The sequence below is a fragment of the Macaca thibetana genome, chromosome 6 (assembly GCF_024542745.1).
Source record: "Macaca thibetana thibetana isolate TM-01 chromosome 6, ASM2454274v1, whole genome shotgun sequence".
Taxonomy (NCBI): Eukaryota; Metazoa; Chordata; class Mammalia; order Primates; family Cercopithecidae; genus Macaca; species Macaca thibetana.
This window is the reverse complement of record NC_065583.1, coordinates 54,572,551-54,598,073: the sequence shown is the minus strand read 5'-3', so window position 1 is coordinate 54,598,073 and position 25,523 is coordinate 54,572,551. Positions and strand designations below refer to the sequence as shown.

The 25,523-nt window shown below is 42.1% G+C and overlaps 1 protein-coding gene and 1 long non-coding RNA gene across 4 annotated transcripts in view; one reads left to right on the top strand and one right to left on the bottom strand.

The window, feature by feature from the left end:
• The window catches only part of MARCHF3 (membrane associated ring-CH-type finger 3), a 177,217-nt gene that overhangs the window by 138,556 nt on the left and 13,138 nt on the right, over nt 1-25,523 (bottom strand). The window contains exon 1 of one of the 3 annotated variants that reach the window (XM_050795762.1): nt 10,827-14,047. The exons of 1 other annotated variant lie outside the window; for it this stretch is intronic. The gene's annotated coding sequence lies outside the window, so the exon portion shown is untranslated. Of the gene's footprint in view, nt 1-10,077; nt 10,769-10,826; nt 14,048-25,523 lie in introns of those variants that run through there. One more of the 3 variants, XM_050795764.1, reaches the window with a different exon arrangement.
• LOC126957661 (uncharacterized) lies at nt 14,982-17,806 on the top strand. Its single transcript, XR_007726852.1, has 2 exons — nt 14,982-15,923; nt 17,520-17,806. It is a non-coding gene; the product is annotated as an uncharacterized LOC126957661 (long non-coding RNA).

Genomic DNA, 25,523 nt, shown 5'->3' with positions numbered 1-25,523 from the left:
GGAACGGGGGCAGCAGACCCATTTTATGTGCTGTAGATATTGTCTTGTCTGCAAGTAACATCTAAACTGCTGAAGCCATTTTGCAAATAAGAAAAGAACCACTTAGACTGGAATGGTCCCTGAGAACAAGAGAGGCAGAGAGATGAAAGGACCCTGTTTCCTTGATGATGTTATTGTGCCACTGAATCAACCAATCCTGCCACCTGCCTTACTTCTCACATGAGATAATACACTTCCTTACTGTTTATGTCAATTTGAGTTGGAGTCTTTTGTTTTGTATGCAGAAGATATACTACCAAGTGTATCACATTACTTCCATGTGGACATTTCCATTTGGAAACATCACAATTTCTTTGTTTCTTAGCAGGTCTAGGACAGGAACTAGGACTCTGATTCTAGCCCAGTGATCTCAAGAATCCTGGGATAGGAGACGAGACAGCTTTTTAATTTACAACACTGGCATAGTCACCCAGAAAAGCCCAAAGGGAAATGCCCTAGAAATCACAACAGAAAGATGGTACTTTAGCATGAGTAGCCAGTACCAAATAATCTCTCTGTGGCTTTCCCTACCTGTTTAATAACTTTGACTTTTACCTCCTACCTGTCTGAGACATCTGTTCTTCTCCCATGACCTAAACAAAGCACAATTTTCATTGGTCTTCTGTTGCTATAAAGCAGCCAACTCAGCTCTTATCCAATTACAAGAGTTTCAACAGAGATCACATAGAGCTATCATAGATCCCAGGCACAGGCCAGATGTTAAGGAAGCAAAAGTAGCTTCACACTGTATAGGTACAAGAGGTTAAAGTGGAGGGGCACTCCAGAGAAGGGGTGCAATATTTTAAGGAGGTAGACTTACCTGAACAGAAAAGAGGAAAAAAGCTTGACCATCTGTTATGGTCTAAATATTTATATCTCCCCAAAAAGACATTGAATCCGAATCCCCAGTGTGATAGTATTAGTACGTGGGGCCTTTGAAAATTGATTATGAGCCCTCCTGAATGGTATTAGTGCCCTTATAAAAAGAGACCCTAAGCCGGGTGTGGTGGCTCACGCCTGTAATCCCAGCACTTTGGGAGGCCAAGTTGGGCAGATCGCTTGAGCTCAGGAGTTCATGATCAGACTGAGCAATATGGTGAAACCACGTCTCTACAAAAAATGCAGAAATTAGCTGGGCATGGTGGCATGCATCTGTGATTGCAGCTACTCGGGAAGCTGTGGCAGGAGAACTGCTTGAGCTCAGGAGGTTAAGGCTGCAGTGAGCTGAGATTGCCACTCCACTCCAGCCTGGGTAACACAGCAAGACCTTGTCTCAAAAAAAAAAAAAAAAAAAAAAAAAAACCAAAAAACCAAAAACAAACAAACAAACAAACAAACAAATAATAATAAAATAAAAATAAAAAGAGACCCTAGAGAGCTAGCTAGCCCTTTCTGCCATGTGAAGTTACAGTAAAAAGGCACCATCTGTGGAGAAGAAGGCCCTTCCCAGACATCAAATCTGCTGGCACCTCGATCTTGAACTTCCCAGCATCCAAAACTGTAAGTAATAAATTTCTATTGTTTATAAGTTACTCAGTCTATTTGTTACAGCAACCCAAACAGACTAAGATATCATCAAACGACATTGGCTATTTTTTTCAGCCATGTAGAGTTTTAAAAAGTGAAAATATTAGGGACCAGAAAAAATATCCATTTACTACCCCTCCGAGTCCCCCACCTCGCCCCCTACACACACAAAGCATAGATGATAACTGACTATGGAGGGAAAGGATGGAGTAGGATTATTGCTTGGGGAACTGATGGTGGGGGTCAGAAATAAAAGATTACATAAATGTCTAGTGGTTCACAACAAGCAAAAAGCAGGATGGCATGAAAGCAAATTAACCATTCCAGTCTAATAAGCAGTTTTCCTACAAGAAAATTATAGAATTATAAATTTTGCATGTAATAGAAAGCAGAAATTATAATACACACAGATTTCATAATTTCATACAGTATTTGAGAAACATTACTTGGAAAATGGGGTGAACATTATAACTGGTGGAAATTTGCTAAGAGACCATAATTAAAACGGAATAGTAAATGGTGCCTTAGCTCTTGAAAGGGTCACTATCGAGATTCCATTTAATGTCTTCATTGCTAATTTGCAGTGAAAGTGGAAATTCATTCAATGTAAGGAGAGTATCTAACTGTGAGATGTTGCCAGGGGCAGGAAAGTGTAGAAAAATAAATGAAGAGGTTAGAAACAATACACCTTAATTAGGTAGATCACTCAAAACACAAAAAATAGAGTAAAATAAATGAAGAAAAACCTGAAATTCACTGGCAATAATTCTGAAGGGAAATGAAAAAAGTGACAACTGTTGATATTAGCTATAAAAGTAATAACTTAGCCTCAAAAGAGAAACAGACCACAGCTAGTGAAAACAACAAATTAAGAATCTATCACCAAAAGATACATCAGTCCACATGTCCTGTTTTTAAAGAAAGCAGGGTAGGCCTGTCCTTCTTCTCCATATTCTGTGTATACTTGTTTTGGTTTTATAGAAAACCTCATCTTCTTGGTTGTAATGAATATGTGTGTTGCTATTTGAGTCATATGATCTTGTTTCTCAATGATAGATAAGTGAGTGGGAAGTGGTAAGAGTAATTAGACAAATAAGGGGGAGGTATCACTGGCAAGGATGGGTAAGGTTGGTGAGAACTAAGGTTTTGTGAGGTTAATCACTTTTTTGCTGTGTAGGCTGTCAGAGCATGTAATATCCCATCAGAAAATCACACTGGAATGCTCTAAGCAAGTCCTTTGAGAATGGGCAAAAATGCATTACTCTCAAAGGGAAAAGATTAATGGTGACACTGATGGTAACAGAGCTTTTATAAAGTGGAGCTCTTACCTGAAAAGATGGGGAAAGAGAATATCACAGAAAGGAAAACATTAATGGAAGGTGGAGGCTGAATTAAGGAGTAAGTTGAAATTAGGGAAACAAAAGGTAAGAACTTTCTGGCTGAGAACCTCAGTATGTGCAAAGTGTAAGAGGAATAAGATTTAATAGTTAGGATACTGAAAAGCAGATATGGGAAAATGCAAATTTCCACAGGGAGAACATCTACTAGTTGCCAGAAAGGGTCTGCACATAATTGGTTCTACAACATCCCTTGAGTCCTCCCAACCCCCGGATCCAAAGGCAAAAGCACAAGCCCTAGGATACGCAGAAACAGGTGCTCCTGATTTCCAAGACCCAAGAGAAACCAGCATTTGAGTTCATGACCTAATCTGGGATTGCTCATCTTTTCTGTGGCCTCAAACATATAAGTACCTTCTAGGCTTAACCATTCAATTCTCTATTTTCTTCTTGGCAGGCAGGTATGAGAAGAAAGCACCTACATTAAGTGAGGCTCAATCTCCCAGATGAGACAGAAAACAGGGGACCTTGATCTCTTGCAATCATTTAAAGTCCCATAAGATCCAATACAAAAAGGCTATCCTAATGTCCCCTTCAGGTAGTTGGCTTAATTCAACTGATCCTTGGTCTGTACACACGGACACATGGTCCGTACACGACCTCAGCAACCCACTGCCCAGGACTAGTGTTTACCTAAGCCATCAGACCATGTGTTAAACATGACTATGTAGAGGGTGCTTTGTAAAGAAAAGGAGATTTATAAATGAAAACGACAGTCTTCCCTCAGTATACACGAGGGACTGGTTCCAGGACATCCACATATACTGAAATCCACCAATATAAGTCCCCCATTTGGTCCTGAGGAATCCATGTACATACAAAAACTCTGTCCTCCCTATATGTGGCTTTCAAATCCTGCCAATACTGTATTTTTGATCTGCTTATATAAGTGGACCTGTACAGTTCAAACCTGTGTTGTTCAAGCGTCAACTGTATTATAAAAATTAGTTTATAAAATAAAAATTTGCTGGAATTGTCTTTTTTTAAAAAAAGTTTCCCTCAGGGTGGGCATGGTGGCTCACACCTGTAAGCCCAGCTCTTTGGTAGGCTGAGGTGGGCAGATCACTTGAGGTCAGGAGTTCAAGACTAGCCTGGCCAACATGGCGAAACCCCATTTCTACTAAAAAATACAAAAATTAGCCAGGTGTGGTGGTGCATGCCTGTAATCCCAGCTACTTGGAAGGCCAAGGCAGGAGAATCACTTGAACTAGGAGGTGGAGGTTGCAGTGAGCTGAGATCGTGCTGTTGCACTCTAGCCTGGGCGACATAGCGAAAATCCATCTCAAAAATAAATAAATACATAAAAATAAAAAATAAAAAAAGGTGACCTCAACAAATGTCAAACTTCCCCTTCGTGCTGAACTTCAGACATTAGCAACCTCTAGGCCAAGCACCATTTTGCTCTTCAAAGACCCCTAAACCTCCCACGGCCAAAGCTTAGTCACCTGCATTGGATGACAAAAGGAACCAAGTCATCTTCAACTTCAAATGACATTAGAGTGAAGCTGTCCCAAGTTTCAAAGTAGGACTCATGCGTCAGCTGCCTTTTCAAGATATGACAAGGGGTATGGGAACAAAAGAGAAATCAGGGGAGATGACCTAGCCTAGGGTGGGAGTTGGAGACATCCTTGAAGACGACACACAGGAAGGTAGTGAGAGGAGGAGGCAAGGTAGAAATGAAATGGAGGGACTTTGGAGATGGATGGAGTAGGAATGGATGATATAATAGTTCTATGAAGTGTTGAGATCACTGCTAAAGTTGACCGTTGAACACCAGGATTCAGCTATTGCTACCATTCAAACTTTTGGTGAACTATCTTTATGCATATCCTTTTAAGGCCTTGTAAATGTTCACTTGTAATTTGCGGTAGCCTCTAGTGCACCCAGCAACCGTTTCTTGAGTAACCTTGCTTGAGAAGCTACAAGATGAAAAGTGTGGTCCCTCCCCTCAAGGGTCTCCAAGAGGGAGAATACAGGAGATAAGGTTCTGTCTGAAGAAGACATCAGGTCAAACAGGGACAGAGAAAAGCTTCCCAAAGGCACTAATATTTGAACTGAATCCTGAATTGGCTAAGTAGAGAAGTACTACCCATGATAGGTACTCAGTTAGTATTTGTTAATTAATTTTAGCTTACTTTCATTTGTAATGATTACCTGAAATATCGTTTAAGGACTGGGAGCTAGTTCTTATCACCACTTTTTCATTATTGTCAATTAAAAAGATAAGTCTATCTATTTTAGTGTTCAAGGGTATAATCTGAAAAAGTATTATATCTTACCTTTGGCAGGGGTGGGGGAGTGTACTCATAATTTTCCCAATTATGAGGTCTCTTCTTGTTCTATTATTTCATAGCAAAAAGTTTTAAAAGCCTTAAAAAACAGCACATTTTGCTCACTTGAAAGATGTTTATATTTTAGCATAAAATACACTCAGCAGCTCCTAACATAATTGGATGGCTACACATTGCAAAAACTTGATTTCTTTTTAATCAAATTTTTAGAACCATACTGGGTTTCTTGCCAGTACTGCAATAGTGAGCAATAAATACATCATTAGATCAATGGTGGTCCAATGATGGATTACTCAAAAGATAGTTCCAGCCAAAAGGAATAAACCCAGAAGTAACACTGTGCAGAGATTAATAAAATATTGTTTAAAACACAGATACTAAGTTAATACAACAGGGAAGAAAACACTGCAAAATAGAACAGAACAGCCATAGGTTTATTATATAGTGATATTGATCACAGATTTTCCTAAGTACTCCAGAGCAGCCACACTATTATATATGCCTCTGATTAGACCCAGAGATGAGAAGGAAAAAGTTATATATATATATAAAGAAACTAACCAGGGGAAGGCCTGCTGCTATAATAAATTATTTAAAGCAAGCAGGGTGAGCAGGTTGTGAAGACAATATAAAACAGAATCAATGCCTCCAAGAAACTCTAAACCGTCTGCACCTCTATAAATTTCTTACCACCCTGTCTGGCATTTTACTGGAGGTATTTCTTTTCCATCATGCTACCCATCCCACCCCTGACCCTTCACTTTTTGCCCAGTTCTTTTCTCAGAGCTTAACATTTGTTTTCCTTCTGTAACCCAGGATGCTGTCTTCAGTTATATTTTTCAGCTTGTATCAGGAGAGTGTCTGTGAGGCCACAGATGAGTGCATCTGTCACTTCATTCATCTGGATCTTGAATTTCCCACTGACACTGTAAGCTGGGAATATCTAATATGATACACATATCAACATGACTTCAGTATTATCCTTCATCTTTTTCTTTTTTCTTACTACCGTTATCATTAAATCCACAAGCTTAAGCTGTTGTGAAACTTTTGTAGCTCAACGACTGTCCTATATTAGAGGATATTACTAGAACCAAAAAATTAAAGTGAAGGTTGGGAACTTAAGGTGGCATTTTGGAGGACAAATGGTAAAATGGCTAAAATGGAAGAACTAGGAGATGTTAAGAGGGCAGATTGACTTAAAAAGTGAATTTTTTACAAGTAGATTTTGCTATGGGGATAAGGGTAAGAAAAGAAGCATAAAAACTTGAAAAGAATTTGTCAAAGGAAAGTTAGATGCCAGAAGAATGCCATAGCTTAAAAAAAAAAGTTATAATAGAATTGTTGCTTAGAAGCTTGCAATGACCTACGGCCCAGTTTCAAGAAAAGCAGCATTCTACTATAGTTTTTTTAACTGGGCAGAAATCAGTCCCATTGTATGAGCAGGGGCTGTGGATAGTATATTTTAGGCTTTTCCATTTTTCTAAGTCTGTCCAATCACACAGTAGCTAGGCAAATAAAACAAAAGCAACCCTATTTTGCCAGAGTAAAAACATTAGCAGCTTAACATGACAATAGACAAAACAGCACAGGGCTAAAACACTGGTCTAAAGGATTCTACACGTAGGCTTTGCTGCTTTTGTAATCTGGGACTTTTAGCAAATTATTTTCCTCTCTGGGTCAAGCCTGCCTGGTTAAGGTCAGGGTCATTGAACTAATTATTACATACGGTAGTTAACTTTATAAAGAAAACTATTACAAGGTCACATTCAATATAAGAAACAATTTGAAGAAAAAGGTTAAAAAAATTGTAGATAATATGAATTACTAAGCATAACCCTATCATATCACCACAATGCTAAATCAAAACAATTTAAGTTGCAAGGCCAGCTTCTCAGTTATTGGTGTCAACTTTGAATATGAATGACAAGATCTAAATATTATCCTTTTGTAGCTGCTGTTTGCTCATCTGTAAGAAAGTGGGAAAAAAATCATTGTCCTCAAAGGATTGTTAAGATAAGTGACCTATCAACATGCCTGCCAAGTGCTTCTTTAAACAGAAATTACTCTGTAAACGTCCCAGTGACGATCCAGTGTTCTGGAACAATCCAAGTTCAATACCCTGGCCTATCCACATCCTTTTGTTATGAGGCTACTTCTCACCTCTGAAAGAAGTCATTTGTTTTTTTAGCTACTTGGATGGTAGAAAGAGGGAAGGGTAACTTCTGATAGATCCTTTCTCTTTCAAACCTTATTTAGTAGTCTTAAATGGAGAATTATGCCAGTCTGAAATGGGAGAACAGAATCCAAATGTCAGTATCAAATGATAAATAAAAAACTAATTGACAATAATAAAAATTCACAGTGTTCTCAGTGAAAGGAGAGGTAGCAAACAATTCTCAACCCACATCTCTGTGACAATGAGAAAATCTATTTACTCAATTAATTGGGCAGCTCAAAATACTCCTAAGGTGACTTTCAGAAAGTAAGAATCTCTGGGCCTCTGGGTGGGTGGCCTGGGACACTCTTCCTGGCCACAAGCAAAATAGCCACAGCTTCCCAAGGAGATTATTGACCTCATATAGTCTGTAGTAGCCCAGCTGTGGTGCTGGGCTTTGTTCTAGAACAGCTTTTAAAGAGAAAAAGGGTGCCTCATGAAGATAAGGATTCTACCTTGCAGGAGGAAATGCTCAACCATGTGAATTAGGACTAGCAGTCACCCCAGAGCATCCCAGGACTCCACCGAACTCAGAGTGGGGGGTGAAGGAACTAAGACTGGGGTTTGGGGTTGGGTCTTAAATTCATCAGGTCTTGTTTAATCAGGCAGACTTCCTTAGAATCAGGGCCAACCTGGAATAGGGATAGTTGAGGATTCCAAAACACTTTCAGACATAAGACAAAAGGGGTCCATTGTTGAAGACAGAGAGTTAATGCATTACCTATAAATTTCACATGGCCAGTAAATGCCACCTGGACATTTCTGAACAATTATTTGTTAAATCAACTCACAGACTATAATTTTTCTTTTATGTCATTAACACCATTCCAGTGTTTCTCAAAGTACAGTGAAGGGATCCCTGGCATTAACATCACTTGGCGGTGCCTGTGAAAATGCGGATTCCTAAGTTCCACCCCAGACTCCTAAATTGAAACCCCGGGACTGAGGTCCAGTCCAAGAACTGAATTTCTAAGAAACAGCCTAGTTAATTTGGATGATTCATATCAAGGCGGGAAAATTATTATGTCTATATAGTCCATTAGAAATTTAAAGACATTCACAGATTAGTGTTTTGTATGTTTTCCCCAAAATGCTTATATACCATAAAATTGAAAACAATACTTCTTGTGATGAGTTCTTAAAAACCATTCCAGCTTATTCTGCCCATATTTAATGAACACCATTATTAAAATGTAATTATGAGCATAAGATTATTGGGAAAAATATGAACTATGCTTCTCAAGAATACTGCCTTTATTTTGCCACCAAAGTAATTATGCTATTAAAGGAATTTATTGTTTTTTAAAGTATCAGTCACTTGGCTGCAAGAATTTATTAAGCTATTATACTCCTCCCATACCCTTTTAGTCATCAGAATTTTTGTGATAAAGCCTTTTTATTATTTTAAAACTATAAATTGTGAACCATTGCAACTAGTGATTAGACTGACTGTGAATATATGTCCAGGTTATAAATTCCTAAAAGCATGTTTCATTAGAATTACCAAGGCAGTCTTAACTATAGCTTCTGTGATAAAGCTCTGTTTACTTCTATTAAGGTGGGTTTTTTTTGTTTTTTTGGGTTTTTTTAGTGCAAAATGATTCAGTTTTAATGCATTCTTTTAACAAGCAAAAGCAAACGGTTTCTGATATACATGCCATACTGCGAGGCTGTAAACCAGTGTTGCATGGTGATGTGACAAGCACCACATTTCTAGAGGGATTTTTTTTTTCTCCAAGCTCCCCCTCCCCAAGCCGTGGCTATAATTATTTCACAAAATGCAGTTTGCCATTTCTAGAGACAAACATTTCCTTCTCCCTCACCTAACTGCAAGTTCAGGCCAAATATTGAATGAAAATGAACTTGAGAGGCATCCTTTGTTTGTAGCATGTTGTTTCTGCTAAGAGTTGCCCCCTACCCCGGCTCCACCCCAGTGGTCAGACTGAAGTGTACATGTTATGTTTTAACAGATGGGCCGGCTGGCGGCTGCTGGGCTGTAAAACAGGAACGCGTAATCTGCACCGAGTGGTATTGAACTGAACGCTCGTAAAGTTCATGGACATACTCTGACCCAGACAGACCAGGCAGATGCAGACATGCTTACGCATACACACTTACTAACACCCCACAGCTCAGAGGATCCATCTCTGTGACCCAAGGGAAGTTCAAGGCTGAATTACCCCTTCATATATTTACCTCATTCACCTTTTAATTATATATATACACACACTCACACATGTACACGTATATACGTGTGTATATGCGCATCTACATCTACATATACACATACAGAACTCTATATATCAACATTTTCATGTATTTTCAAAGGTCTAAATATCCCCAAATTCTGGACCTGTTTCTGTCTAGTATTTTCAAAAGCTCTCATTCATGTCAAATATGAATTATAAGAAAACATCGTAGTGAATTCTATTTAGTCCACACATAATATAAAGTACATGCATGTAGTTGGCCTCAGAAAAACAAGCTGCTTTTACCCCCTTACCATTAAGGCGGAAAAAACAATCTAACCCAGACCGAGTCACAAACGGAGTGTCAGGTTTAACCTTGAGTTCTCTGCTGTCAATTCCTGACTCAACTTCATTACCTAAACACGCAGGTGCTCAAACACCAACCGACCAGGCTGGCGATCCCTTTCGCAGCCTCTAGGATTCTCCAGGGCTCCGGGCACCGGAACCGACAACAGCTCCCGCCTGGTCCTAACGAAGTCCTTCGGACACCCCTTGCGGGTGGATGTGGAGGTCCGAGCACCTCAGGAGGGGCATGGATTCAAGTGCTAATAGAAAGCAATTACTTTAGAAAGTTCAAAGCCCAGCAGTGCTCCCAATTCCTCTCAGTAGCTGCAGAGCACTGAAGCACCCGCTACAGAACCCGGCTGGTACTCCAGTTCTCTGGCGCTGAGACCCCACCTTGAGCCCGATGAGCGCTCGCTCAGCCTGGGGATCCAGACGCCGACGCTGGGTCTTATCGTGCGGCACAGCGCGGGTAATTTCTCAGGAACCGCGGTCCACCCGCCGCGGGCGCGGAGGCCGCCCCAGCGCTCCGTGTAGTCGCCGTAGAGGGGCAGGGGACGCGTCCCGGCCCCACCTACCCATGTCAATTATGCCAAGTTGGTGCGGACGGGAGCCCGGTCCCGGGCGGAGTTGGGATGCTTTTGACAACAAGAAGTTCGGGAGTGGGGATATTGGCACGGAGTAAATCCCGCCCAGCCCTGACCTCCCCACAGCGGTCACGCTCGGACGAACGGACCGCCGAGCGCCAGGACGCGTCCTGTCCCCTCTCGCCGGCGCCGAACCGTGCCGAGAGGAGCCGCTAGCCCGGCGCGCGGCCACTCACCCTCCTCGCCGAGTCCCGATCGCAAACCGACGTCCCTGCTGCGGGTTCTAAGTGCCAAGTTGCCCCCACTCGGTGGCTGCTCACGGCCCAGTGGACCAGGCACATTGGCTCCGGCGGGCACCTCAGCGGGAGTACGGCAAGCCTGGCGGCCGCCGCGGCTACACAGTCGCCCGGAGCGCGCTGACAATTCACGGACCTGCTCAACGAATGAGGCAGAACGCCGGGCTGAGCGGACCAGGCTCTGGAGGGGAGGCGGGGCCGCGCGGCGGGAGGGGCGGAGCCAGCCCCGGGGCGTCTTCAGCCCATGACTGGCGGAGCCGGCAGCCAATCATGGTGGCGTTGGGGCCTCCCCGTAGCCGCCGTCCAGTCGCCTGCGGCCGAGGGCCGGCTAGGGAGACGCGCCGGTGGCTGGGAAGTTGGTTATTGCGAAGGGCCGTGGCTGCCGGCGGGCGCTGCAGGGCTCTCTGTATCGGGACCCGAACGGCTCTGGAGGGAGGCAGCGGCCCCAGAAGGCAGTTGGCTGAGAGAGACCAGGAGCTTTCGGAGCTGCCGCGCGCATAGCGCTGTGGAGCAAGAAGCCAACCTCAGCGCGGGTCGACACGCCAGTACCTAGCGCCCGCAGCAGGCGCGGAACTTAGCTGTCCCATAGGAGCCCCGCCCGGAGGAAGCTGAGGGCCCAGAAAGGATGAGTTCCGGACCGGATCACCCAGTCGCAGGTGGAAACCTGGGCTCCTCTGGAAAAGGTTCTGATCTCGATCTAGCTATCTCTGAAACAAAACTCCAGCCCCGCAAACCCCCCAAAGTTCAGTACACGTCCCCGTCCTCACCCCTGCCCTCCGGGCCACCGGCAGCGGGGGACTTGCCGGCGCCTCGGGTCTCCTTCTCCAGACCCAGGGCATCGCGGGCACAGCTGGCGGCCAACAGAAGTCTTGGGCGCTCGACGGCGCCGGAAGCTGTGAGACCCTCCCTCTGGACGGACTGCCCTGCGGGGTGGCATCCTCTGCGGTGACTTCTGCTGCTGTTTTTGGGGTCCGCCAGGATTCCAAAATGCAGGGCGGGTGGCTGGAATTATCCATCTTCGTGGACCGGAAGCCCCAGAACGAACCACATCTGTCCCACTCTGCTTCCGCCCTCCTTCCCCGTCGCGAGCTCCTGGCTGGGATGGAGACATCGGGCGAGCTCGGAGATCCCGACCTCTCAGGGGTCACTCGCAGCCGAACAGCCTGGAATATGGCCTTGTGGGCCCTTCCAGCCCAACCCCCTAGGACCCCGCTGCTAATCTTGTCAACCAGTTTCTGAGCCCCTACCCTGGCTGCAGCACGCGCTTGCACAGGCGCGCTGAGCTACTAACATAGAATCAAAAGCAGGGGGTTGGGTGTTCTTGCTTTCCCGCTGAAGCCTAGAATGTAAGCAAGCCCTAGACCGTCAGCTCTGGGTGGGTAGGGGCCTCTCCCTGCCTAGAACTGCACTTGCCATGGGTAGGCACCTAACCCTTATTAGTAAAGGGTCAAATAACCTGCTGCCCGGATACTGACCTTCACCACTTACCTCTTGCTTCCAGCCCAAGCGCACTTCAGACCATTGCCTCATTCAGGTCCCAGGAGTCCTAAGGGTTTTAGTCTCTCAGTATGGGCAACTATTCACATGTAAGGGAGCTGCAGGTGTTATTTCAATGCCATCTTGCCTCTATAAGGTCTTGCATCATAGCTGACCTCTCATGAGAAGGTTCTGATGAGGTCACCAGGGAGAAGGAATGTAAAGGGCTGGTGGCTGAAAAGGAGTGAAATGGCCCCTCTTAGGTGAGCTCTGGCTTGGTTTGAGTTTCAACTCTGTCTCCTCAGCTCCATTTCTCAATGGGAAAAGGTTCATAGGAAGGTTGTCAGAAAGGCAGGAGACTAGGCCATGGACAGCCCTTTGCAGACCCTGAAAAATTGCTCAGTAATGCAAAAATTGTCCATATTTAAGTTATTTCTTTTCTATCTCGTGAACCAAAGGACTGCTACAGGCAAGGAAGACCATCTGACTCAGTTCCAGGGGTTCCTTAGCATGCTGCTGATTGGCCTACGAGAATGGCCTTTGCCCATAAAGTATTAGATGTAGACCACATGAATGGAATATTCACCAGGTTTCTGCCCAGGTCTGGATTGGGTAGGGACATGGCTGGAGGTGCCACACAGGAGAGCTAGAGAGAAGACTTGACTCCCAACCTGATTCTAGCAGAACTCCACTTTGATGTGTTTTTAAAATTGTGCTCTTCTGTTTGCTTTCACGGAGGCTGCCATGAAACATCATCTTTGACTAGAATTACCAGGAAATGCTCATGGAAGAAATATACTTCCTTGGATTTTTTTTCCTACCACACTTCAGGATATAACTAGAGAAAACGTTTGCCAACAGTGCTTATCATATTAGTACCCTCTGAAGCTTTTCATAGATGCTGATTACTATTTTTAAAATCATTTTGGGAATAGGAGCCAAACACTAGGTCGTGACTGTAAATTACTTTAGTATTTACATTACATGATGAAAAATGGAAATAAAGGAAATTTCCTGGCATGAAACAAGTTAGAATTAAGCAGGTGACTTTCATGTCCCGATTTCCAAAGTTTTCTGTTTGTTTCAGACAGATAAGATCATCCATGGGTTCCTGGACAAGTAACAGGTCTCATTTTCCCTTGTAGAACAGAAGACATTGAAAAGACAGCATATTCAGACTATATTCGTGTTTCCATACCATCTTTTGTTGTAATTGATTTTCAACAAGAGTCCCTAACAATCTCTTGAGTTTGGGCCATCCCCATATTCTACAAGGGAAAATGAGATCTGTTACTACTCCAGTAACCCATGCTCACACTATCTGTATGGAACAGAGAACCATGAAAATCTGGATGCAGAAGTCACTTGTTTAGTTCAAATCTATTTTGCGAAAGGAAATTTCTTTTACTCAAAGAGATGAAGAAATTTACGGAATGGCTTTGGAATGAGAAGATTCAGGTGGGATCAAGCAAGGCTTGTTCTTTAGTGGATGGTAAGATTGTTTTCAGACACTGTCACTCCTTTCTGACACTAAGAGAGTATTTTGGAATCTCCTAAATTTCAATAGGATGTGATTGGGAGTCATGGGTTCTAATCTTAACAGCTGCTGGGGTGGGTGCTCCTTGCAGTCACTCATCCTTTGTTATACTCTTGCTGCTTTGACCATAAAACAGTAGTGGTAGAATCGGCCCACTATGTGTAGCTGCGTAAAGGGGACATCATGACAGTGGTTATGAAGCACTGCAAATGCGTTGCATTTATAGTAGTACTGACTGCTAAAAAGGAGATGAAAATGATGTTGAGATGGGAAAATAGTGTGGTATGAACAATTACTATTTATATGTGCAATTTACATTTTTCTATTTACATGTGCAATTTCCTCCTTCCTTCCCTTCCCTTTCCTCCCTTCCTCTCTCCCCCTCCCTCCCTCTCTTTCTCTTTCTCTCTCTCCTGCTCTCCCTCTCTTTCTCTCTTTCCCTCTTTCTTTCTCAGACGCACACTCTGTCACCCAGGCTGGAGTGCAGTGGTGTAATCTTGGCTCACTTGCAACCTCCACCTCCCTAGTTCAAGTGATTCCCTTGCCTCAGCCATCCGAGTACCTGGGATTACAGGCGTGGGCCACCACACCTGACTCATTTTTGTATTTATAGTAGAGACGGGGTTTTGCTATGTTGGTCAAGCTGGTTTCCAACTCCTGGCCTCAAGTGATCTGCCCACCGCAACCTCCTAAAGTGCTGGAATTATAGGCGTGAGCCATCACGCCCAGCCCATTTATTTTAATCTCATTAGATATTGTCCTTTCAGTATGTAAGTGGAAATGAGAGGAAACCATCTTTATTCTTTAAGGAGGAATACAGCTTCTAAAAGTTTTGGTTACCTAAAGTTTTTGAAGGTGTAATAGGGAATGAGTTACCAAAACAGGAAGAGTTGTAGAAGCAGACCTAGAGTTGGGGAAAATTTTACTTACATGGATAGTATTTTTTTCCTCTCCCTGGCTCCTACCACCTCTCTCAACACATACTTACTGAGAAAGTTGTTCACAATTTAAAGAGGTTGAGCCAAAGATCTTAGCAAAGAAATGCAGTCAGAAGCTGCAGATTTTTTTTTTTTTTTTTTTTTGAGACAGAGTCTCGCTCCATCACTCAGGCTGGAGTGCAGTGGTGCGATCTCAGCTCACTGCAACCTCTGCCTCCCGAGTTCAAGCGATTCTCCTGTCTCAGCCTCCTGAGTAGCTGGGACTACAGGCATGTGCTGCCACACCCAGCTAATTTTTGTATTTTCAGTAGGGCCAGGGTTTCGCCGTGTTGGCCAGGCTGGTCTTGAGCTCCTGACCTCAAGTGATCCACCTGCCTTGGCCTCCCAAAATGCTGGGATTACAGGTATGAGCCACTGTGCCTGGCCCAGAAGCTGCAGATTCTAATATTAGCTTTGCAATGCATTTATTCTGAGACCTTGGGCATGTCATCAACCTTCCATATCTTAGTTTCCTATCTGGGAAGCTGCAGTGGTACTTATGACCAATTTTGCAGAGATGACAGCAATAACTAATGATAGGCACTTAGATTTTAGACTTAATGGGAGTTAGCTCCCTTGACACAGCAGTATGGGAACAATAACCGGCCAGCCAATGAATGAAAAAGCTGGATTATCCCTTAGAAATGAATTGTATCATTACTGATTATGAATACCCCAAATTATGACAGATTCACATGTAAGGATGCCAGGGAAAAGTAGCCGTGAGCTATATTATACAAAATTGTTTATTACCCAAGAGAATCTAGGTGCTAATACGGATGGTACTACATCTGTGAAATTCTGAAACCCATGAAGGATTTGAAATATAAAGCCAAATAAAACATAATACAGAGGGAAATGATTTTGATTATGTAACATTTATATATAGCATTTCATTTTACATTTTCAAATTGCTTTTCAGTCATTGGTTTATTCTTCACAGCACACCTGGGGAGTACATCTGTGCATTTATCCTCTGTTCACAGCTGAGGCAACTGTGACTGAAACAGGCAAAGTGGTTTGTCCAAGAGCAAAGCCATGGGCAGGGTGAAAAATTGTTCATTCATTCAATCATGCATCTATTCTTGGCAAGGCACCAAAGTCTGTGTGGTGATGGTGCACGGAGATAGATATTGTCTGTGTGGCCTCTACCTTGCAAGAGCCTGCAGTATGCTGAGACAATAAGTGGTTCATGAATTATGCCTCCCAGAGTGCTCAGACAGCAAGGACCAGGGTTCAGAGAAGAGGGTGAGAGTTCCCTAGGATTCCTGGAGAGAGTTGGATTCAGGGACCGTGAGGGATGGGTAGAATTTTGGAAAATGGAAGTGTGGCTAGTGGGAATGACAGACGTGAAAGTGGGCAAATTTAAGATGTTTTGGAGAGTATCTGACTACAGCAGGGCCATCGTGGGGAAAGGGCAGGAGAGTGGAAAGGAGCGGGTTTCCCAAGATCCTGAATGCCCAGCCCAAATACATGGATGAATCCATGAATCCACGGATTTCAGCCTAATGGGCAATGGGGGTTGGACTTATCTCTGACTTCTCGTATTCACTCATTATTACAACATGTGCTGTACCTAGTGCTAATACATGCTTAGTCTACAGGTATTTTTCCACACATCAGCTTTTCTAACCTTCGCGTCACTCTGAGATACATATTATTCCTCCTTTAATGGATTAAAAAATTGATGCACTTAGAGGTTGAGACTTCCCTACGATCATGTAGCTAATAACTGACATATTTAAGATTTGAAAGTAGGATCCCTGACTTCTACATGGAGACAAATGGAAAGAACAAGTGTAGATTCTGGAGAGTGTACTTAGGATGCCCATCTAATAACATGTCCCTCACCTTAGTTCAGTGTTGTTCCAGAAAAAATAAGTACATAGGAGTGAAATTTTTTTTTTCTTTTGAGACAGGGTCTCACTCTGTTGCCCAGGTTGGAGTGCAGTGGCATGATCTTGGCTCACTGGTTCAAGATTCTTCTGCCTCAGCCGCCCAAACAGCTGGGATGACAGGCACATGCCACCACACCTAACTTTTGTATTTTTATTTTTATTTATTTCTTTATTTCTTTAGTTTTTTGAGATGGAGTTTTGTTCTTGTTGCCCAGGCTGGAGTACAGTGGTGCGATCTTGGCTCACTGCAACCTCCGCCTCCCTGGTTCAAGAGATTCTCCTGCCTCAGCTTCCCAAGTAGTTGGGATTACAGGCGCCTGCCACCATGCATGGCTAATTTTTTGTATTTTTAGGAGAGACAGGGTTCACCATGTTGGCCAGGCTGCTCTTGAACTCCTGACCTCAGGTGATCCACCTGCCTTGGCCTTCCAAAGTGTTGGGATTATAGGCGTGAACCATGGTGCCTGGCCTAATTTTTGTGTTTTTAGTAGAGATAGGGTTTCACCATGTTGGCCAGGCTGGTCTCAAACTCCTGACCTCAAGTGATCCACCTGCCTCAGCCTCCCAAAGTGCTGGGATTATAGGCGTGAGTCACTGTGCCTGGCCAAAATGGAACATTTTAAAATCCCAAATCTACTACACAACAGACTGTCCTTTACGACTGAAATCATGGAGATTTGTGAATAAAAGGTAGAATGTTTCTCCATGTTTGTTTATTTGCTCGTTTTTTTCTTTTGTTTTTTAGGAAGTTTGAGAGAAAGAAAAATATGCCGAGATGATTAAGTTTCACCTAAGATTTTAAAGCTCCATGTAAAAGATGTGGAAAACAAGCACCGTACCAGAATATTGTACCTGATTTCTGCCCTGTCTTAAAAACACCATGACATTTTCCTTGATTTCAAGAATACAGAAAATGAACATGGTCCTTTAAATTATGTGACTCTTTCGAAGCAAAATGGAAACAAGGAAAAACCACATTTGTTTTCTGCCTCCCTTTTCCAAAAAGCTGAAAATACAGTGCAAATGAACTCTCAGTCATGGGTCAACATCTTTACAAGACCTGCCCCTCGTTCTCAGGTTAGAGATTTCTCCTCTGCCTCCCCATTCTCACCCACACCCAACTTGAAATAGGTCTCCAGGTCCCATTTTGACCACATGTTCTTTCAGTCACATATGGGAGATGAGAAGGGGTTAAATGTAGCTATGCAAGACTAGCAAAACTCATCAGCAAACTGGAAAACAACTTCAGGCTTACTATCAACAGTGGGTAGTTAGCATCAGTTTAAAGACTGTGAATGCACACAATTTTCCTAAGAATATTTTTCAGAAGAGTGTAATTATAGGTATAATCTCTAATTGCATTATAAATGATAAATAAGAGAAGGTTAGCAAACTATATTTCAGGGCTGTTTGCTGTACTTATCTGCTGCCATCATTGGCCCTGTCTTCCTTTGTGACTGCAGACTGTGTTTATTAGTCTTGGTGGTAAGGGGGAATTGCTGTACGGTAGTTTTGTGTTAGGAAAGGATCTTACAGATGATGATGAAGGTTGCAGGAAGGACTGTTGAAGTGTTTTATTTTGGTATTTGTTTCATTTTTAAAGGCTGTGACTAGGACGTCATACCTGTCTAATAAGCATGCATGTAACATTTTTATATTTGCTGAGTGCTTTATAGTCCTCCATTAGTCCCCACAATACCCCTTGAGGGTAGGTCAGTATTACCGCCTACAGTTTACATATGAGGAAATTTAAGATACAAAGGGATTATGTGATTTGTACAAGGTCACCCAGCATGCAAGCCTAGCTAATAAAAGGCAACTGCAAAGCTCTTTCCAAATAAAAAGTACCTTGTAAGTGTTAGGTAGTATTAATGGGTATGATCCCAGAATGAGTAAAATACTCTTCAGGAATAAAGTGCTCAAACATGATATATAAGATTAATTCTCTCTCTCTCTCTCTCTCTCTCTCTTTTTTTTTTAACCTCTGGGTGACTTTTGAAATAGTTATTCTTGAACCTGGCTATGCATCAAAAACGTCTCTAGAGTTTTTAGAATATGTGAGCACATAGGCTCCTACTCAGCCGATAGAATCAGAATCTGGGCAGTGGGATTTAGATAATTATGCCTTGAAAAACCTCCACGGGGGATTTGGATGCTCAGTCAGAGTTGAGAATCACTACTCTAGACTAGAAGAGTAACACTGGTCAGGCCAAGAGCAACAACGAAACACTGTGGAGTTAATTCAGAAGAGAAAGTCTGGTGTCTTCCAGGCCTCTGTCCAGCCAGTTCACAACTATTATTAGCAGAGGAACTGCCTCCCTGAAATAATCAACTGTAATAACTATGTGTGAAATTCCAGGAAATAGTGCAGAGATTAAAGTTTATTTAAGAACCACCAGTTTTTGAAAGTTATAATTTACTGGGTAAATTTACTGGTGCACCTTGGGTTATTACTGCGTTTAATGCTTTTATTCTGAATACTTTGTACTTCTTCATAATGAACATGGTAAGAACCTATAATATCTGCCCATTCATCCATCTGCCAAACACTTATTGAATACTTGCTGTATGGAGATTTCAGAGTGAAAATAATGATCTTTTTCCAGAAGTTTATAATCAAGTGATAAAAACAGACACAGGCAAAACCAACCAACCAAACAAAAACCCGAAGCCACACATATGATAATAAAAAGTATAATCAAAGCGTTAGATGAGGCATTATTCATAATTGCTAAAAAGGGGGACTGCTAATGCTACAACATGGATGGATCTTAAAAACACTATGCTAAGTGAGAGAAGCCAGTCACAAACGTGGTATTCCCATACAATGAACTATTATTATTATTATTATTATTTATTAAACAATGAAGTGGAATATAGTACTGATACATACTACAACATGGATGGATCTTAAAAACACTATGTTAAGTGAGAGGCACCAGTCACGAAGGACCACATATTGTATGATTCCATTTATATGAAATGTCTTGAATAGGCAAATCTGTAGAGACAGAAAACAGATGGTTGCCTAGGGCTGGGGGTGGGGAAGGATGGAGGAAATGGGGGACTGCTAGTGGGTACAGGGTTTCTTTTTGGAGTGACGAAATGTCCTAAAATTGATTGTGGTGACAGCTGCACAACTTTGTTGACTGTACTAAAAACCATTCAATTGTAAATGGGTGAATTGTATGATATGAAAATTGTATCTCTTAATAAAGACAATAGATGATAGATAGATAGAGCTGTATGAACTTGGAGGAAAGAGTGATTAATTAATTTGGATTGGAAGAAAGTGGTGGGAAATTTCCTGGAGGAAATGACATTTGAGCTGACTCAAAAAGGATGATTTTTGTAAGATGCTGTGGATGAAAGGAGGGAAGGAATGCTCAAAGAGACACTCAAAGTGAGGGTGCTTTCATGCAAGGGCAAGTTATCTGGAACAGACAAGATGTATGAAGATACAGTAGACAGAGGCTAGATGCATGGCTTTTACTGTCATGCTAAGTTCTGTAGTTTGGTTTTCATTTTTGTAGGCAATGGAAAGCCACGATAGGTCTGTGAGTGGATGATCAGAACTGTGATTTGGAAGGATAATTAGAAGTGGTGATAAGGTAGATGGAAGATGGTATGGGAAGGCAGTGAGTAAGGGAGGCCATTTAGGAGGCAAAGGCATTGCAATGTGTAGGTGAGAGATGAAGAAGCCTTTGACTACTGCAACAGTAGTGAGGACTGAAACAAGGAGACAGTTTTTTTTTTTGTTTTTTTTAAATAGAGTCAGGGCATTATGTTGCCCAGGGTGGTCTTGAACTCCTGGGCTCAGGCAATCCTCCTGCCTCAGCCTCCCAAAGTATTAGGACTACAGCTGTGAGCCACTGCGCCCCGACTAAGGAGACAGATTTAAGAGATGGTTAAGAAGTAGAATCATTAAACTCACCTACTCCCTGATGGCCCTGGGGGAGTAGGTGGAAAAGCATAGAAATTGGACAGCACACTATCTGAAACCACATAAGGACATGGGTCCTTTTATGACAAATTATTTTGAATGTAAAAACTTTTGTTGAAATAATGTCCAGCAAGCAAATTGTAGCTCTTTACATCTGTTAACAAGGGTTTGATTACAGACACTCTTAAATTTCTTAACAAAGGAATGTGTATTGTGAATCAAAGGTGGATTGAAGACAGCAATGCAATCCAACCATTCTATGAGCACTTTCCAATCAGACCTCCCCTTGTTGAAGATGAAGCAGTCGTCATTTATCGACTATTCCGAATGACTAAGTATTTACCTCTTGCTCAGATAGCTTCCCTAGAAACACTTCCTTTGGTGTGAGCAACTTGGATTTACTGCCAGGGCAACACCTCCCATCCAACGCCCACACTGCCTCTTGGCTCGGTCCTCACCAGCAGGTGTTCATAAGCAGTATTTTTGTTTTGCTTCTAATAAGAGTGTAGGCTTTGAAAAGCATAGGCTGAATGTATCACCCATTATACTTTCACTTACAAGTGTTCTTATGGGGAGATTTGAAACCTTGGAGTCTCAAGGATCAGGAAGACAAAGACTGCCTTTTCTCATGCAAGGCCACACCTATGTTTTCCATTAGAAGGAGGGGCAGGCAAATCCTGGGCAAGGTCAAAATAGAAACAGTCTCTCCCAGTACATGGCGGTGCACTCCCTGGGGATCTGTTAAAGCCTGTTTTGTGTGTTTTGGAAGGTGTTACAGTTACACTGCCTGCTGCTAGCTGAGTTTGAGAACAGTGACCCTGATAAGTGCCTTACAGGAGTTTATCAAGTGGAGAACACCATTTAGAACACCACTCACCGAGATGCAGCTCTTATCTGTGCCTGTCAGTGAACAATGACTATGACAAGCCATGTTCAATCACAGATCACAGTTGTTAGCAGAGCTAATTACAGCAGTCTCAGGTGAGAAGAATCCCAGCAGCTGCCTCTAAGAGACTTCCATCACAGGGGCTTCACAGGTAAGCAATGAAAATAGCCCCTTGGGGATCTTTAAACAACAGTTCTCTGCAACTCTGAACATGGACTCATCCACAGTTGGTGAGAGATCATGTTCAAAGGAGAACCACCAAAGGGAGAAGGAGGAAAGGGATGCTTAAAGCCAGGAAGGGAAATGTTCTGGATTAAATAAGAGCAGAACTGGGTATTTATTATTCCTTGGGCTGTCTGACTCACTGCATAACCTTATAAAGTCATTTCCACTTTCTGGGCCTCACTGTTCTCATCTCAAAAATAAGGATAGTAATACCTGCCCTATTTATATCATGGGATTGCTGAAAGAATAAAATATATATATTTAAAAATAAAAGCTGGGGAAAACTAGAAAATAGAACTTTAGGTAGTGTAACTGATTCCCTTTGTCTTATTTCACATTTTACTTATAAATGATGGAAGGGAACAACAACAAATATTGGTGCTATTACAGAATCCCAGATTTCATTTTCTCATGCCTCCAGTTTTTTGGGGTTTGCACATCTTCAGATTTGCCTGTCCCTCCCCAGTTTGTTCTCAGCATCAGTTCTGGGGTAAACTCATCTCCAGTTTGAGGAGCAGAGGAAGATCCCAAGAATCTGAAGAGACCAAGCCCCTGTATTTATTTAGTCTCTTGTCTTTGTGTCTCCTGCTGCAGCCCAAGTCTTGAAGGCCTCCTCCCAAGTCCTGAAGGTGTATCCCACCTGTGGGACACCTGGTTTGTGGGGGACGTTGGCCCTGAATGAGAATTTCTAACGTCAAATTGGGACTTAAGAAGACACCTCTAGAAAAGAACCCAAAAGAATCTGTAACGACGTGCCCTAAACATGTCTTAGGCTGGGTCTGTAACTACATTCTTGTTCCTGCTGAAAATCGCAGCATCCTTCTAACCAAGCAAGGCATGTCCACTTATCTGATGGTGCTGTCAGTGATAGAAAGGGATCATATTATGGATTTGGCAGGAGGAAAAAGATTTATTTCCAAGTTTTGAAGATTTATCTTTTCCAGATATGCAAAACCAGTCAGAATATTTAAAACAAAATCAATGAAAAGTGATCATGTTTTGTGAGCAGAAGGAACCGTTCTTGACTTCAAAATAGTGAAGACTTATAAGGATCCCAAATCCATGATAAAACAAATGATTTGACAATAGCAAGTGAGCAGGACTACCAAACCCTTAACTGCCCCCTTATGGAAAACTTTCTGAACGACTAATGGAGGCAATGTCTCCATTTAATGAATGTGTTCCGTTCAATGTTTAAATTTCCCCCTTTTTCTTTTCTCCTCTCTGCTGTTTAGTTTTTTTTTCAATGTTCAGCATAACTAAAAAGTCTTAAGTAGGGAATTGCACATAATTATAGGCTCCACACCAATGACAATGTGATGCCTCTTCTTAAGTATTCATAATCATTTAGTACTCTTCTTTCCTCCTTTGGACAATTTAGTTAGAATGACAGCAGTGTCCTTTATTTCTCTTGAAGGCATCTGCTTGTCTCATTTTGTGTACAGGTCATAAAACATCAAGAAACACAGTAATGTATTTTTTAGGTAGTCACATATACATAATTAAAAAAATGCTTTAAATTAATAGAACAAAAGTGGGAGGGAGTAACTAAATTTTATCTATTAAAGTTATTTGGTGAGGTAAGGAGGTTTAAAAGACTATCTTTCCAACTCAAAGGCTGTGACCACCCTGAACATGCTGGCTGGTGCCTGCCAGCTGACAGGTTGTTTTGTGCTGTTAGGTGTCAACTCAGTGACATCCTTTGGTCTCTCAACGTTTCCTTTATTACTGGCTTAGTGAAATCTGACATTGATAAGAACCCTAATTTGAGAATGTTTCACAGAGCAGGATCATGGCCAAATTCAGGAATCTTGCTAGTTTGCAAGACGAGAGAATCCATGCAGAACCAAAGGCTGATACTAGAAGTCAGCAATCACGATGGGAATAAATCCCACAATCTATGATTTCTAAATATCTTAATCTCCTCTGACCTTAAAAGAGTGAAACTGGCTTAATCTCGAGAATATCTTTACAAGAAAACACACGGTAAGGTGGAGTGAAATCCTAAAAAGAACTTCTGGCAGTTCTTTCCAACTTCTGACATCTCTTTATTACCCAGATTGTGAATCAACGCCCATTTTCTCTTTGTAGCATTAAATTCATAACAAAGAACATACAGCAGTTGACTCACTTACCTGGTCTAGGCTTAAGTCTTTCTGAATACAGGACTTTCTCAGGTGACAGTTAACCTAGTCTCATGATGCAAATGTACGTTTTAACTCATTTTTAAGGGAAGTATTTTCTAAAATTTATTTCCCTCTCTTTTGCCTTAGTGGCCAGGCCACAGGTTGACTTTGTTGTGAGGACTCAGGATCACCACTGAGGTCTTCTGTGCAATGCAATGCTGCAACAAAGCCATCAGGGTTTCTGAGGCGAGCTGGGTCACAGTGTATTCTAAGTAGCACAATGAGGCCATGGGCTCAATTTGCCTTTAACTTGTATCATCTAAACTTTTTGGTGATCTCAAATCATTAACAAAAGTTCCAATTAATATTTGGCCTACAGTATTTCTAAGGATAGAAAGTTTTCCATCAGGAATTCAGTTCAAATATACCATTTCAGCATAAAGAAGGGATATGCATGACTCTCAATATAGGCCTATGGCTGGATTCTTCTTATTACTACTAGTCCATTAGCTGGCACTCCTCCTATATGCTGCTTCTCCCTCTTTTGTATGACATTAATATTAATATTTCCCCTTTCCCTGAAGCATTATGTCTTTGTAGGCTTTAGAATTCAGAGCTTTAGCTTTGGTAGTCATCTTTGAACTTGAGAGCGGAGGTAAAATGCAAAATGTCAGTGCCTAAACTGAAGCCTGACCGAATAAGGCCATTCTCTCTTGATTACGTCTCCATGTTCAACATGAATTTGTATCAGTAGAGACACCAGATTTGTTCCAGGTACAGGATTTTGGGTCACAGCATCAAAGTATCCTGTCTCTATGGTGAACAAGAGTCATGGGTCTGGTGTGCATATCTGTGGACTACAATGGGTTACTATGGTTTACTCTCCAGTGTCAGGGTCACTTTTGAGGCTTCTGAACTCTCCTGCCCACAATTCAGCCAAAAGACAGGTAGAAGGTTATGGCTACCTCATTCTGGTACTGTCCCAACACTGCCTGCCATTTTCGGGTGCTGAGCTAATCAATTACCTCAGGTCTTTAGCTCCTTTCTGGATGTCTTTTCTTAGAGGGTCAAATGAGATATATAATAACTTACTAAAAAATGGATACTATACTGTCTTTTCTGTATCTTTCAGTCATCATCCCACCACAATTTTCTTTTAATTACTTCTTCCCTCTTCACCAAAATTGTTCTCAATAAAGTCAAGGAAACATTTGTTTTCATTTTCTATTGCTGCTGTACCAAATTACCACAAACTTGGCTTAAAACAACACAAATTTATACTCTCATGGTTCTATAGGCCAGAAGTCAGAAATCAATTTCATAGAACTAAACTCAATGTGTCAGCAGGGCTTGCTCCTTCAGGAGGCTGTAGGGGAGAATCTGTTTTCTTTTTCTTTTCTTAGCTTTTGGAGGCCATTCACATTCCTTGGCTCATGGCCGCTTTCTTGTATCACTCCAACCTTTTGCTTCCATTGTTGAATCTCCTACTCCCTTTTCCCTAGTCAAATCTCCTTCTGACTCCCTCTTATAGAAATACCTGTGATTACATTAGGACCTGCCTGGATAATC